This window comes from Gorilla gorilla, chromosome 2 (assembly GCF_029281585.2).
Source record: "Gorilla gorilla gorilla isolate KB3781 chromosome 2, NHGRI_mGorGor1-v2.1_pri, whole genome shotgun sequence".
NCBI classification, from domain to species: Eukaryota; Metazoa; Chordata; class Mammalia; order Primates; family Hominidae; genus Gorilla; species Gorilla gorilla.
In genome coordinates, this window is record NC_086017.1 from 201497847 (window position 1) to 201512722 (window position 14876).

Below are 14876 nucleotides of genomic sequence, written 5' to 3' on the forward strand. Positions count from 1 at the left end.
CTGAGCTAATGCTTTCATAAAGATTTGTAGAAAGAGAACTTTCTAATTCTATTGCATCTGCATCTTTCATAGAAATTATTCTGTAAAAAAGCCTTTGCCCCTTCATTGGAGTCTGTTCAAGTTAGCCTGAAAGGATAGGATGAATATTCAGTTCTTTCCCTCTATTCGCCAATTTAGTAATACAAACTAAGGAGCTTGTTTTTTAGTGATATGATATATAATTTATTTTCCAAATTGGTACACTTTTGAGAACAAAAGTGAGTGCCATTAATCATGAAGTCAGGATGTTCCTCAGAGAGCAAGGCCATATGGTCTCTCTCTTAAAGAGTTATGTGTACAATTTTTTAGTAGTTTTCCATTGCTGACTATTATTATAGAATTATAGATTTTCTTTAATTCAATGTTTAATCCACTCTAATCATTATTGTTTTGATACTCAAATTATTAAATGTTTGATCAATAGAGACTGCTTAAGCTAGCTCCTATGTGTTCTTGACACAGGCCTATTAATATTTTTTTCAGTAATCTTAATGTTGAAGTGTATGTAGAAAATTACAAGTTTATAGCTAGATAGATTCTTACAATGTGAATATACCTATACGATCAATATTATGTTAAGAAATAGTGTTGCAGCTTTTGTAGTTTGGTGTGCAGGAGGGAATGGCACCCGGTAGCTTTTATTATACCCCATTGCTTGGCAAGCAGGAAGGAGGGTTACTGTGTTAGAGGATTCCTCCAGTGCTGCTTCTCCAGCTTGAAATCTCTGGCTGCCATGACCTCTGCCTGGGGCTGTGCTCCAGCCTGCCAAGCTCACTCTGTCCACTCGGCTCAGCAGACTGAACTCAGCTCATGCCCTGGCCCAGATCCCACACCCACCATAGGATCTGCACTCAGCCTGTGGTTGGACCAGGCATGCCACAAGCAGCTTCCACACTGGGCATTGGTGTCTACACAGGGGGAATGTGGTGGCACCTGAAAACCTGGAGATGCCAACAACTGTGGAGCCCCAAGGAGTGTTAAAGCTCTTGCACAGGGCATCCTGAGATCTGAGTATCAAGAAATGTTACACCTCTCTCTTGTTCCCGCCACACACAGCTTGGCGAGTTCCAGGTTCTTGTCCTGTGACCAAAAAGAATAAGGCACTCAGACACTGGATAGTGAGTAGGGCAAAAAAGTTTTATTGAGTGACAGAGAAAAGCTCTCAGAGGAGAGGGGACCCAAGAATGGGTAGCTCTTTTTTGAGAGGGGGCCTGAAGGTGGGTAGGCCTCTGTGAGACTGAGTCCGGGGTTTTTATGGGCTTTGAATGGGGGAGTGCATGCTGATTGGTCAATGAGTGAGTTGGGAAAAGCACCAATTGATTGATTAAAAGACATCAAGGAAGTTCTCACTCCCATCATGGACTCTACCCATAACTCACAGCTCAGTTTTCAGGCTTTAAACTGCCTTTGGCTTGAAGGTCAGTTTTCACCAGGGACCTGTCCCTGTCTTCCTAGGAATTTGTATGTCTCCTGTCACTATCGATAGCCGATCACTACCAACTCTCCCCCACACACCACTGTGCAAGAAGTTCTGGACCCAGCCATTATTCTCACAATCCGGTGGGTAATCCCTATCCTGATTTCAAACACTATAGATTAGTTTTCTTCTGTTTCTGAACTATTATGTATTTAACTCTTTTTGTCTGGCTTCTTTCACTTACTATTATGTTGTGAGGGTCAACATTCCTTTATATCGTTGTATATGATTTAGTTTGTTCATCTTCATTGCTGTAGAATATTATCTTGCATAAATATAACACAAATGTTTAATCCATTTTATGGCAATTTTGGCAATTGCAAGTAGTGCTGCTATGAGCACTGTTGGACACAATTTTGAGAGACATATGCACTCCTTTGTCTTAGAAATACACACAGGATGAGGATTGCTCCATCACAGGTTGTATTAGTCTCTTCTCAACTGCTATAAAGAACTGCCCAAGACTGGGTAATTTATAAAGGAAAGAGATTTAATTGACTCATAGTTCTGCATGGCTTGGGAAACCTCAATAACTTACAATCATGGTGGAAGGGAAAGCAGGCACATCTTACATGGCAGCCAGTGAGAGAGAGCAATCATTTGAAGGAGGAACTGTCAAAGGCATATAAAACCATCAGATCTCATGAGAACTCACTATCACAAGAACAGCATGAGGAAATCTGCCTCCATGCTTCAATCACTTCCCATTCTCAACACGTGGGGAATACAGATCACTTCCTCGACACATGGAGATTACAATTTGAGATGATATTTGGGTGGGGAGGCAGAATCAAACCATATCATTGCACTCCTGGTCCCTCCCAAATCTCATGTCTTTCACATTCAAAACCAATCATGCCTCCCCAACAGTCCCCCAAAGACTTAACTCATTTCAGCACTAATCTGAAAGTATAAGTCCAAAGTTTCATCTGAGACAAGGCAAGTCCCTTCCACTCAGAAGCCTGTAAAATCAAAAGCAAGTTAGTTACTTCCAAGATAAAATGGGGTTAGAGATATTGGATAAATGCTCTTATTCCAAATGGGAGAAATTGACCAAAACAAAGGGGCCACAGTCCCCATGCAAGTCCAAAACCCAGTGGGGGCAATCATTAAATTTTAAAGCCCCAAAAATGATCTCTTTTTACTCCATGTCTCACATCCAGGTCATGCTGATGCAAAAACTGGGCTCCCATGGACTTGGGCAGCTCTGCTTCTGTGGCTTTGCAGAGTACAGCCTGCCTCCTGGCTGCTTTCATGGGCTAGCATTGAGTGTCTGCAGCTTTTCCAGGTACATGGTGCAAGCTGTCAGTGGATCTACCATTCTGGGGTCTGGAGGACATTGGCTGTCTTCTCACAGCTCCACTAGGCAGTGCCACAGTGGGCATCTGTGTGTGAGCTCCAACCCCACATTTCCCTTCCATGCTGCCCTAGCAGAGATTCTCCAGGAAGTCTCTACCCCTGCAGCAGACTTCTGCCTGGACATCCAGGCATTTCCATACATCCTCTGAACTCTAGGTGGAGGTTCTCAAACGTTAATTCTTGAATTCTGTGCACCCACAGGCCCAACACCATGTGGAAGCTGCCAAGGATTGGCAACTTCTAAAACTATGGCTTGAGCTGTTCCTTGGCCCCTTGTAGTGCCAACTGGAGCTAGAGCTGCTGGGACGCAGGACACCAAATCCCAAGGCTGCATAAAGCAGCAGAGCCGGGGGCCTGGCCCACAGAACCATTTTTTCCTCCTAGGCTTCCAGGCCTGTGATGGGAGGGGCTGCCTCAAAAGTCTCTGACATGCCTTGGAGATATTTTCCCAATTGTCTTGGCTATTAATGTTTGGCTTCTTATTACTCATGCTAATTTCTACAGCCAGCTTGAATTTCTCCCCAGAAAATGGGTTTTTCTTTTCTATCACATCATCAGGCTACAAATTTTCCAAACTTTTATGCTCTATTTCCTTTTTAAACATAAGATCCAATTTCAGATAATCTCTTTGAAGTTCAAAGTTCCACAGATATATAGGGCAGAGGCAAAATGCCACCAGTCTGTTTGCTAAAGCACAGCAAGAGTAATCTTCATTCCAGCTCCTACTAAGTTCCTTATCTCCATTTGAGACCACCTCGGCTTGAACTTAACTGTCCACATCACTATCAGCATTTTGGTCCAAACCATTCAACAAATCTCTAGGAGGTTCCAAACTTTCCCACATCTTCCTGTCTTCTCCTGAGCTCTTCAAACTGTTTCAACCTCTGCTTGTTACCCAGTTCCAAAGTCACTTCCACATTTTCTGTATCTTTAAAGCAGTATCCCACTACCTTGATACAAATTAACTACATTAGTTCATTCTCACACTGCTATAAAGAATTGTCCAAGAATGAATAATTTCTAAAGAAAAGAGGTTTAATTGACTCACAGTTCTGAATTGCTGGAGATGCCTCAGGAAACTTACAATCATGGCAGAATGGGAAGCAGGCACATTTTACATGGTGGCCAGCAAGACAGCATGAGTGTTTGAAGGAGGAACTGTCAAACACTTATAAAACCATCAGATCTCATGAGAACTTGCTCTCTATCATGACAGCAGCATGAGGGAAACTGTCCTCATGATCCAATCACCTCCCTCCCTTAACACTTGGGGATTACAGGTCCCTCTCTCAACACATGGGGATTACAATTTGAGATGAGATTTGGGTGGGGACACAGAGCCAAACCATATAATGGTATATAAATGTTCATATATAGTGGATATTACCAAACAATTTTACAAAGCATTTATACCAATTTACCCTTGCACAGCAGTATATGAGAGTTCAATTCTACACATATTTGCCCAACACCTGGTATAATCTATCTTTGTTTTTTTTTCATTTTAGCCATTCTAGTGTGTATATGTACTGGTATCCACAAATAAAAATTTGTGGCTTTAGCTTTCATCCTTCGGATAAGTAATGAAGTCCTGTACATATTAATATGTTTATTGTCTATTTGGAGATCATATTTATTTAATTTCATGTTCAATTTATTTTCCAATTTTTCTGTTGTATGTATTTTTCTTATTTATTTGTAGATAATCTTTATATACCTTTGATATGAGTTGTTTATCAGAGATAAATATTGCAAATATCTTCTAGCTTATGTGTCACATTCTTATTTTATTAATGATATTTTCTGATAAAGAGAAGTTATTTTTAATATAGTCCAGTTTATTATTTTCTTCCTTTATGGCTCTCAGATTTTGGGCCCTGATAAAAAATCTTTACCTACCAAAAATCATGATAATATTCTTTTGTTTTCTTCTAAATTATGTTTTAATATTTACTTGTATTTTATTTTGTGCAAACCTTATTCAAGTATAACATACCCAAAGAAAAGTACATGAATCATAAGTGTATAATTTGATGAATTTTTCACACTGAAAACACTGTTAGCATCAAGATCAAGAAATAATATTATAGCAGAACTCCAGAAGTTATTTATTATACACTCCCTACATGAGTCCTCTGCAGGTTGCATAGTCTCAGTTGACTGACTCAAGTTTAAAAATTACTTTAAGAAAAAGATCTGAGTAAAAGTTATTTCCTTATAAGGAAACTGAATAGTACTATTCAGCTTTCTAATTATGTTTTTCATCATATAATTTTATTTTATTATTATTATTACTTTTGATACAGAGTCTCACTCTGTCACCAGGCTGGAGTGCAGTGGCATGATCTCGGCTCACTGCAACTTCCGCCTCTCAGGTTTAAGCTATTATCCTGCCTCAGCCTCCTGAGTAGCTGGGATTCCAGGCATGCGCCACCACGCTCAGCTAATTTTTGTATTTTTAGTAGAGATGGGGTTTCACCATGTTGGCCAGGATGGCCTCGATCTCTTTACCTCATGATCCACCCTCCTCGGCCTCCCAAAGTGCTGGGATTACAGGTGTGAGCCACGGCACCCAGCTAATTTTCTTGTTTATAGTACCGCAAACTTTAAACTTATTAAATATATTGAATTAAAATATAATGATCAATATTAGCTTACATATAGACATATTACTAAAAATAAATGATTGACTATACATACACATCCAAAGGTACACACACACACACACACACACACACACGATCCTTATTGGGATTAAAATCAAGTAGTGTATTTAGGCTATAAAGTAAAGGAGTATTTCTTTGATTTCCTCTAAACATAGGTTTTATTTTATGAATGCTTGAGACGTCATAAAGGCTCAAAATTTAATTTGTTTGAAAGCATGAGCAACTGTTTCTTTTTAAGTACAGTAGAAATCTCTACCACTTACTCACTTTAGAAATTGACTTGCTGCTCAATTTAAATATGAATCTAAATATTTTTGAAGAAATGTATTTTAAGAAATAAAATGAATGATTGCATAGCCATCATTTTATTTGCCAGTAAAAGGGTCATTAAAAAATAACTTACACATTCCTCCTATAAGAAGACGTATTGGCTTTAACATACTTCTTATAAAAGTAGTTTATTTAGCATTTTTTTTTCACAGAATACTCAACTGGGGTCCTGAAAAAGTAGTTTTCATTTGACAATTACTCCAACCAGTAAAGGTTAAGATAACTAACTTCTTTTCAGTGCCTCTTATTGAAAATCAGATACTATATAAAAATACAAAATATGGAAAGAAAGAAGATGATGATGAAGAAATTCTAGAAAATTTCCTAAAATTGCAAATCATGCTTAAAACAGTGTAGAAAGAAGAGAATTTTATCTAGATTATTGCTCTATTTACAAAGCAGTCTTCTATAGTGACATTTACTGGTTTAATTATCTGAATAAATTTACTTTCATTTAAATCTAACTTTAGAAAGAGGTAAATACAGAAATGGAACTCTAATTGCCACAGAGTGTCTTAGATAATTCTTCACAGAACTAGAAATTTATACATACATGCTGTGACATTAATGAATATAGCTATTTTCTTTCAAAACTTTTTAAATGTAAAAGAAAAAATTTAAAGCTAGGAGAGAATCACTATATTAGTGATTTAGATGTATGTAATAATACCGATTTAGCCTTAGGACAAGTTTTTGAGGTCATGTTTAACCACTGCTTTCTACAAAGGTGCTTACTTTCAATCATTTTTATAATAACAAAATAAAAATATAGAGGCTTTAAAAATAATGGTATCATATGCAATAATGCTATGTCTAAGTCTATAAGAATCTATACACAATAAATAGTATTCAGCCATAAAAAAGGAAATTCTGTCATTTATGACAATATGGATGAACCTAGAGGACATTACATTAAGTGAAATAAGCCAGGCACAGAAAGACACATACCACATGGTCTCACTTACGTGGAGTCTAAAATCGTGCACTTTGGGAGGCCGAGGCGGGCAGATCACCTGAGGTCAGGAGTTCGAGACCATCCTGACCAACACGGAGAAACCCCATCTCTACTAAAAATACAAAAATGACCCATGCATGATGATGCATACCTGTAATTCCAGCTACTTGGGAGGCTGAGGCAGGAGAATCACTTGAACCTGGGAGGCGGAGGTTGCAGTGAGCCAAGATCGCCCCGCTGCACTCCAGTCTGGGCGATAAGAGCGAAACTCCACCTAAAAAAATACAAATAAAAATCACACAAAAAAATAGAGAGTAGAGTGGTTGTCACCAGAGCCTGGATCCTTGGTTAGTCGGAAGAGGGGTAGGGAGATATTGGTCAAAGGATGCATAATTACATTTAGACAGAAAGAATAAATTTAAGAGATCTACTATATAGCAAGATGACTAGAGTTAATTATTCATTGTTATTTGTTCTATATGACCTTCTTCTTTTTGATAGCTACATAGGTCATTGTACCAATGTACCAATATTTGTCTAAAATGTCCCTTTAAGCATCATCGCTATTGATAGATTTTGCTACTATAAACAATGTTTCAGAGAATATACTTTTAGAAACATCTTTGCCTTCTTATAGCACGCTAGCTGTAGAATTAATATCTGTGTCTGAAAGTAGAAATGTTGACAGCATGTTAATATCCATCAAAATTTTAGATACACGTAGCCAAATTGGCCTTCAAAAAAGGCTGCACTATGTTATACATCCACTAACACTGTATAAAAGCGCTTGCTTCCCCATACTCTTGCCAAAACAAGATATTAACCATCTTTAATATTGCCAATCTTATGGATAAACAATAGTATTGCGTTGCGTTGTTGTTTTGATATGCATTTATCTAATTAAATTGAGCACAATGGAGCCAATTGAGCAACTTTTTCTATTTTCACTAATTGTTTGGATGTGTATTTCTGAAAATGGGGAATTATAAAGATATTCTTGTTCTTAGTTCATCCTATGTTGTGTCTCCAATTTGGTAGCATATATTAATGAATTTCTCAAAGGTTGACATACTTACTACAAATGGCATTTGAAACATATTTAGGTAGTACATGGAATATTTTTATTTTATAGCCATTATTAATATTTATGAGGACTTGGAAAAAAGTCACTTTTCCATTTGTAATATAATTTAAAGATTCAATTTAAAAAACATTTCAATTTGAAACTAATTTGGCTTTAAAATACATTAAATAAAATAAGTAGAAATGCTTTTCCGTCTGTATGTGAGTAACTGAATTTTGGTACACACTGGGTTAATCAATGTATTATTCTCACCATTAAATATACTCCAAGCAAGAGGAAAGATAGTTTATTAAGTTTCATTGCTTATGCAAAGCATAGCCATAATAGTGTCAGAGTTAGCAAGTGTAAATAGAATAGTATCAGAGTTAGCAAATATAAATTGATATATGTTTACATTCAATGTATAGGCTTTATCCACAACTAAAAAATAAGGAAGCAAAAATATTCATTTATTTAAAACATCTTAGAAGTCATATAATTCCACTCATAAGAACTTCATTATAGTTATATAATATTTTATCAACATAGCCACAATACAGTATCACATTCAACAAGATTAACAATTAACAATTCCTTAATATGAATTTTCTCAATGTTTATTTTGTTGCAGTAGTCTGTAAGATCTCCATTTCAATTGGATCCAAAATTCAACAACGAAAATGGTTCACACTTTGGGGTTGATGTCACGCCTAAGTACTGTAATTTTAATTTCTGTAGCTTTTATTTGCATCAGGGCTTGGGAGATTTTTGAAAGATGTGAAATACTATAAGATTTCTTTTACAGAAATTAGACTGCCTTCACAAAACCGGCAGGTTAAATATTTGTTGACGATAATTGGGGGGAAAAAACAAAATTGGAGTTGAAAAGAAAAATAGAAGCAAAAATCAAGTAAAGGGGATGCTTTTGTAAGGAAGACTTTATATTTAATAAAGTACAGATGAAGTGAGACTAAGCAAAGTACCCTTGATCCCTTTAATTGTCATCCTAAGTCAGCTAGAAAAAATAGATAGAAAATAGTTGTTAAAATCATCAAAGTTTTCTGCTGTTTTCTAAATTAGGTTATTGTGTGCAAAGTTAAGCCCATGTAACTAAGCAAATTGGGAAAAGGGATTGAGGAATCCCTTAGTTTCAAATCGTAGTTTTCCTTTTTCTAAATTAAAATAAATATTATACTGTTTTTTTAAAAAGCTATTGAATGGGAAGTATTGATCAGAGGAGGGTGTTAGAGACGATATCTGTAGGAGAAAGGGAAATCTTCAAATTCTGTAAATAGGAACCATGTAAGTTAATTTAGTTAATATAGCAGAAACTGAAGCAGTCAATAAACCTTGCTAAAAGGAGAAAAAATAAAGATGGAAGAAATTTTGCATTATGGGAGATACTTAACATTCCAGCAATGCTTTCCCACTCTTAAGAGATTGGCATTACATCTCTTACTTCAACTGTCTTCACATAGCATTAATGTAGTTTTTGACCATGTCACAGGTGGCAAAGCAGTCCACAGAATATTAGATAAGCATGCAAATGTCCACTGATTATTTCTAACAAATATCTAGGCTTTTAAAAAATTATTTTGCACCTTTCAAAACAAGATAATAGCTCTAGCCCTTCTAAATGTAGAAGACAATTAGTAGTACCCAAGACTCTTCTAACATTATAAGTTTACCTGGATTTAGGTATATAAAAGAGAGAATAATCTAAGTTGATATGACTTCATTTTGTATGGCCAGTTTTCCTACCTTATGGACAAAAGTTGGCTTTTTTTAATATAAAGAGAGACATTATTACATTAATTATTAGAAAAAGTGAACTGATATTACTTTTTCTCATTATGTCCCAAAACAGATTTTCCAAAAAGGAAACCCTCCCAAACAAACATAATAGTAAAATTAAGCAACCTGCATTAATCAACAGTGTCAGTAATTCTGAGCAATGCCATTTTTATCTTAATAATATAAAAATCTAGCATTTTGAATGATACAGATTTTTTCTTCATGAGTTAGATCGCAAGCATAGATTGGCATAATTTCAGAGAATAAATAACTATTTTCCAAATGCACAAATACAAATTTCATTTTGTTTATTATTAACCTATTCCATTTTGTAAAGCAGGCATTACTTTTATTTCATTTTCAGAGAACTATAGCTAGTTCTGTGAAAAAGAAAAATGGTACTTTTTATCGCATCTAATATTAAACATTCAAAAATGCCTGCATAGGATTATTTTGTACAAAATCACAAAGCAAAATGAATTTGAAAGTAAAAGATTCCCTTGGAATGTATAGTCTATTTCTTTTCTTTTTTTTTTTTTAGATCACTCTCAACAGAGTGGTTTTATAGCCAACACATTTTCATTATTTCATTTTCTCTTACACAATTCTGAAGAATTTCACATTTTGCCTTAAATATAATATTCTGGGAGAGTTTCATTTTATTGTCCACATGAATGCTATTTTAACTCTATCCCAGCTCTATTTCATTTTTGTGAAAGATATTGAATTTTAAAGTTGTCTCTTATAAAGTTGTGGTGCTAATGTAAATGAAACAAATTTGGAACTATAAAACTGAAAATTAAAAAGGAACTTGCAGTCAGGTAAAAATGATATAGGTTAGATCTATAAGGCCAGTGTTGTAGATATTGCGTACCACGTGGGCATTATATGCACAAATTAGCCTACCTTTGTAGACACCTCAAGCTCATAGGCCTCATCCTCAGAAAGGTGGTTTCTATTTAAAATTTTCTACATTCTGATGCCAGGCATTTCACCTGATGCTCAGCTTTCTTGTGAAAGAAACCAGATACCTTTTTGCAAATGTGAACCTCATTATTATTTCATTCTGCTAGGGTCTGTCAAAAATTTGATATCAGTAGTAACTCAGCTTCATAGTTTCTTCTAGCCATTAAATCCAATCTAGCTAATGGGCTGGAATCATAGATTGGCTTTCATGCCCTCTGGTGGATGCTCAAAGAAATTGCTACAATCATTAGTAAAAAGTAAAAAAAAACAACCCTCATTTTAAAAAACAAACATTCTTGGCCTGGCGTTGTGGCTCTGCCTGTAATACCAGGGAGGCCGATGTGGGCGGAGGACCTGAGGTCAGGAGTTCGAGACCAGCCTGGCCAACATGGCGAAACCCCACCTCTACTAAAAATACAAAAAAAAGAAAAAAAGTTAGCCAGACGTTGTGGCCAGGTGCGGAGTCTGAGGGAGGCGAATTGCTTCAACCTACCTGAGGTTGCAGTGCACTGCAGCCTGGGCGACAGAGTGAGACTCTGTCTCCGAAAATAAATAAATAAATAACATTCTTTAACATGGGAAGAAAAAAAATTCAATCCTATTACAAACACAGAAATAAACCAATCAACCAACCAACACCAAACAGGTATTTTGTTTGAAGCGTACTGACTCATAAAAGCAATTAACTTTAAAATAAATTCCAATTACTTCAACTCCGACTTTCACTACTGTCTTAGGCAAATTAGCTGCTAAATCATTAGCTCCGTTTCTAGATGTGCTTACGCTTTTCTAAGGGTTAATTATAACCACTGCCTGCTCTGTAAATGGAATGGGGTGTAACATACGTAGCTCATAGGATAAAAACAAAAACTTTTTCTTAGAGTCACTCATTTGAGATCAATGTAGTTATATTGATCATTCTCTGATGTTTACTTATTACAGTCACTTTTAAAGTTAGAAGATCATAGTGGAAAAATGCCTGAAACAGGAACTGAAAGATGTCAATACCTAGTCTCTAGTTTTGTTTCTTACACTAATTAGCTATACAACTTGGGCAAGTCAAATCGTCTTCCAGGGTCCACACTTTCTCATCTATTAAATCAAAGCAGACACACATGCATAGATAGATAGATGATAGATAGATAGATAGATAGATAAATAGATAACTTTTTGTCTATTTTTTAAAACAGAATTTGTGAGCTTTTCAACTATAAAAGTATATATATATACTTTTGAAGTCTAATTGAACAATTAGAAAATCAAGAAACATGAAAAATAAAATCACCTGTAGCCCCATTACGTGAAGATATGTTTTACATTTTTTACTTCTTTATAGTGTGACTTCCTTTGTTGGCTTGGAATTACAAGCTATAACACTGCCAAATCATGTACTTGTTTAATTTTATATTTCTTTCTATTTAAGTAATAAATGAACTTAATTTTAAAAGTCAAGTAGTACTATAGAATCGAAATAGAAATCAGTACTTTTCTGCCATACCTAAGCCACACATTATCTCCGAGTCCAATTTCTTGAGACAACAATTTTCAACTCTTTAAGTATTTTGTTACAAATATTTATTATCTAATTCTAAAATGATGTGTTTTGGCACCATTTGGTTTTAATTTATTAATACTTTATTTAATTTAATAAATCAATAAATAATAAATTATTAATACATAATAATTTAATTAATTAAATTTTCACAATCTGAGATTAGCATTTAGGTTTCTTACTGTATCCTGCCACCTTCCTTCACAAACCTTTTCCCTTTGTCTATCTTGTTAATATAAATAATACATATTTAAAATATTAATTTAAACATTTTAATCAATTTAAGTATTATTTATATTATTCATAGCTTAACCATTTATAACAATACTAATTATTTGTAATTTTCATAGTTTAACCATTTTATAGTTAATCCAATTTTTGTTTTTCATGGATTTAATAAATGCCTTGTTTTTTTCACTTCCTCTGTTTTCCACTTTCTACTAATTTAACATTAAAGCTACATATATATTTTTCTTTAATCATTCCTCTTATTTCCTGTAGCTCATTGCTGTTGTGTTCCGATTGGAACTGGCTCTTCTTCGGGCTGCTGCAATGCTGTCTTCCTATAGATTAGCTTCATTATCATTTTCAGAATTCTCTTCACTTCTTTTGCCTCTAATTCTAGGACATTTCTGGATTGCCATAGCAAATATTAGCTTAATCATTCTATTTCTTCCCTGACACTTAGCAAACCAGAAAAACTCAAAATCTCAGTGAATCATGACAACCATCTGTGTCCATCTCATTCATCTTTCCAAGTACTAAAATATTCTGATTAACTTTCTTCTTACTGTCATCTTCTTACCTCTGTCTCTGTGAATTAAAAACAGTTTAATTTCTTTCCTATAATCTTAGTAGGTTTCTGAAGAGAGTAGATGTCTTCATTCTACCATGTGCAACTTGAAGTTAGGAATAGCCAGTTCACAAAATTGTCATTAGAATAAAATCTGATAGCGTATATGAAAGCAGTTTGTTCACTATAAAGCCCTACACACACACCAGGGATTATTGCAGTACATAAACACATGCTTCTTCAGATCTTTTTCATCAGCGGATACAAGTGAGATTATGTTAACAGCAGTAAGTCAGCTGTCTCTGGCTTTTACTCACCCTCATTTTCGTAAGGTCTTATCCCCATTAAACCCTCATCCAGTTTTTTGGGAATTTCCAGAACTAGGAAACATTACTTTATAACTTAGTTTTAGTATCAGGCAATGATTTCCTTCACTTGTGGATTTACATTCTAGCCCTGGAAGAAACATACCAGACTACCAGTAGAATTCAGCTGTATAGCATAGTAGAAGATGATAAGTGCTACGGAAAAGTGAAAAGTGTTTCTAGTATAAGGAGGTTGAGAGTGTCAGGGTTGGGAGAGGCTGCGATTTAAAGTAGAATAGAAAGGTTGGGCCTAATTGAGAAGGTGACTTTCCAACAAAGAGTTCAAGTAGGTGAGTTGGTGAAGCAATGTTGATATCTGGGGGAAGAATGTTGTGGACAAAAATAACTGCAAAATGGGTGTAGGCTAGTACCTGACAGGTTTGAGGACAATGTTTCTGGAACAAATGAATAAAAGGGAAAGTCACAAGAATGGAGATGGGGAAGGAGTACAGATCATATAGAGCCATGTGTCAAGGAATTTGACATTTTCCTTGACTGAGGTGGAGTGCCTCAGTTAGAGTTTAGTTAAAGTAAATGATGCTCCTTACATTGTAAAAAGATTACTCCACATATCAAAAGTTTCTTTACATCATATGTCATTAGGGAATTGCAAATTAAAACAACAATGGAATACCACAGCACACTTATTAGAATGGCCAAAATTCAGAAGACTGACAACACCAAATGCTGGTGAGGATGTGGAGCAATGGGAACTCTCGTTCATTGCTGCTAGAACTCCAAAATGGTACAGACACTTTGAAAGATAGGTTAGTGGTTTTGTTGCAAAACTAAACATACAACCCAACAAACATAAGTTACAAACTTATGTCTCCACAAAATCTTGCATATGGATATTGACAGTAGCTTTATGCATAATTGCCAAAACTTGGAAGCAACCAAGATATCCTTCAGCAGGTGAAGGCATACATAAACTTTGGTAAACCAGACAATGGATTTTATTTAGCCCTGAAAAGAAATGAACTATCAAGCCATGAAAAGACATAGAGGAAACTTACGTGCTAACCTGAAAAGGCTACATACTGTATGATTCCAACTATAGGGCATTCTAAAAATGCAAAGCTGTGGAGAAAATAAAAAGATCAATGGTTGTTTGGATTTAGAAGGGAGGGAAGAATGGATAGATAGGCAGAGCACAGAGGAATTTCAGGGGCGGTGAAATTACTTTGTGTGACACTATAATGGTAGGTACATGTCATTCTAAATTTGTCAGACCTACAGAACGTACAACACCAAGAGTAAATCATAATATAAACTATGGACTTTGGATGATCATGATGTCAGTATAGGCACATCAATTGTAAGAAGTGTATCACTCTGGCGAGAAATGTTGGTAATGGGGGAGGTTATGTAAGTGTCAAAGCAGGGTGTATACAAGAAATCTCTCTACCTTCTGCTCAATATTCCTGTGGACCTAAAACTGCTCTAAAACTAGTTTATTAAAAAGGATTACCCTAACTTCTATGGCTCCAAGTATTTTTTGGCCTGAGCAACAGTTA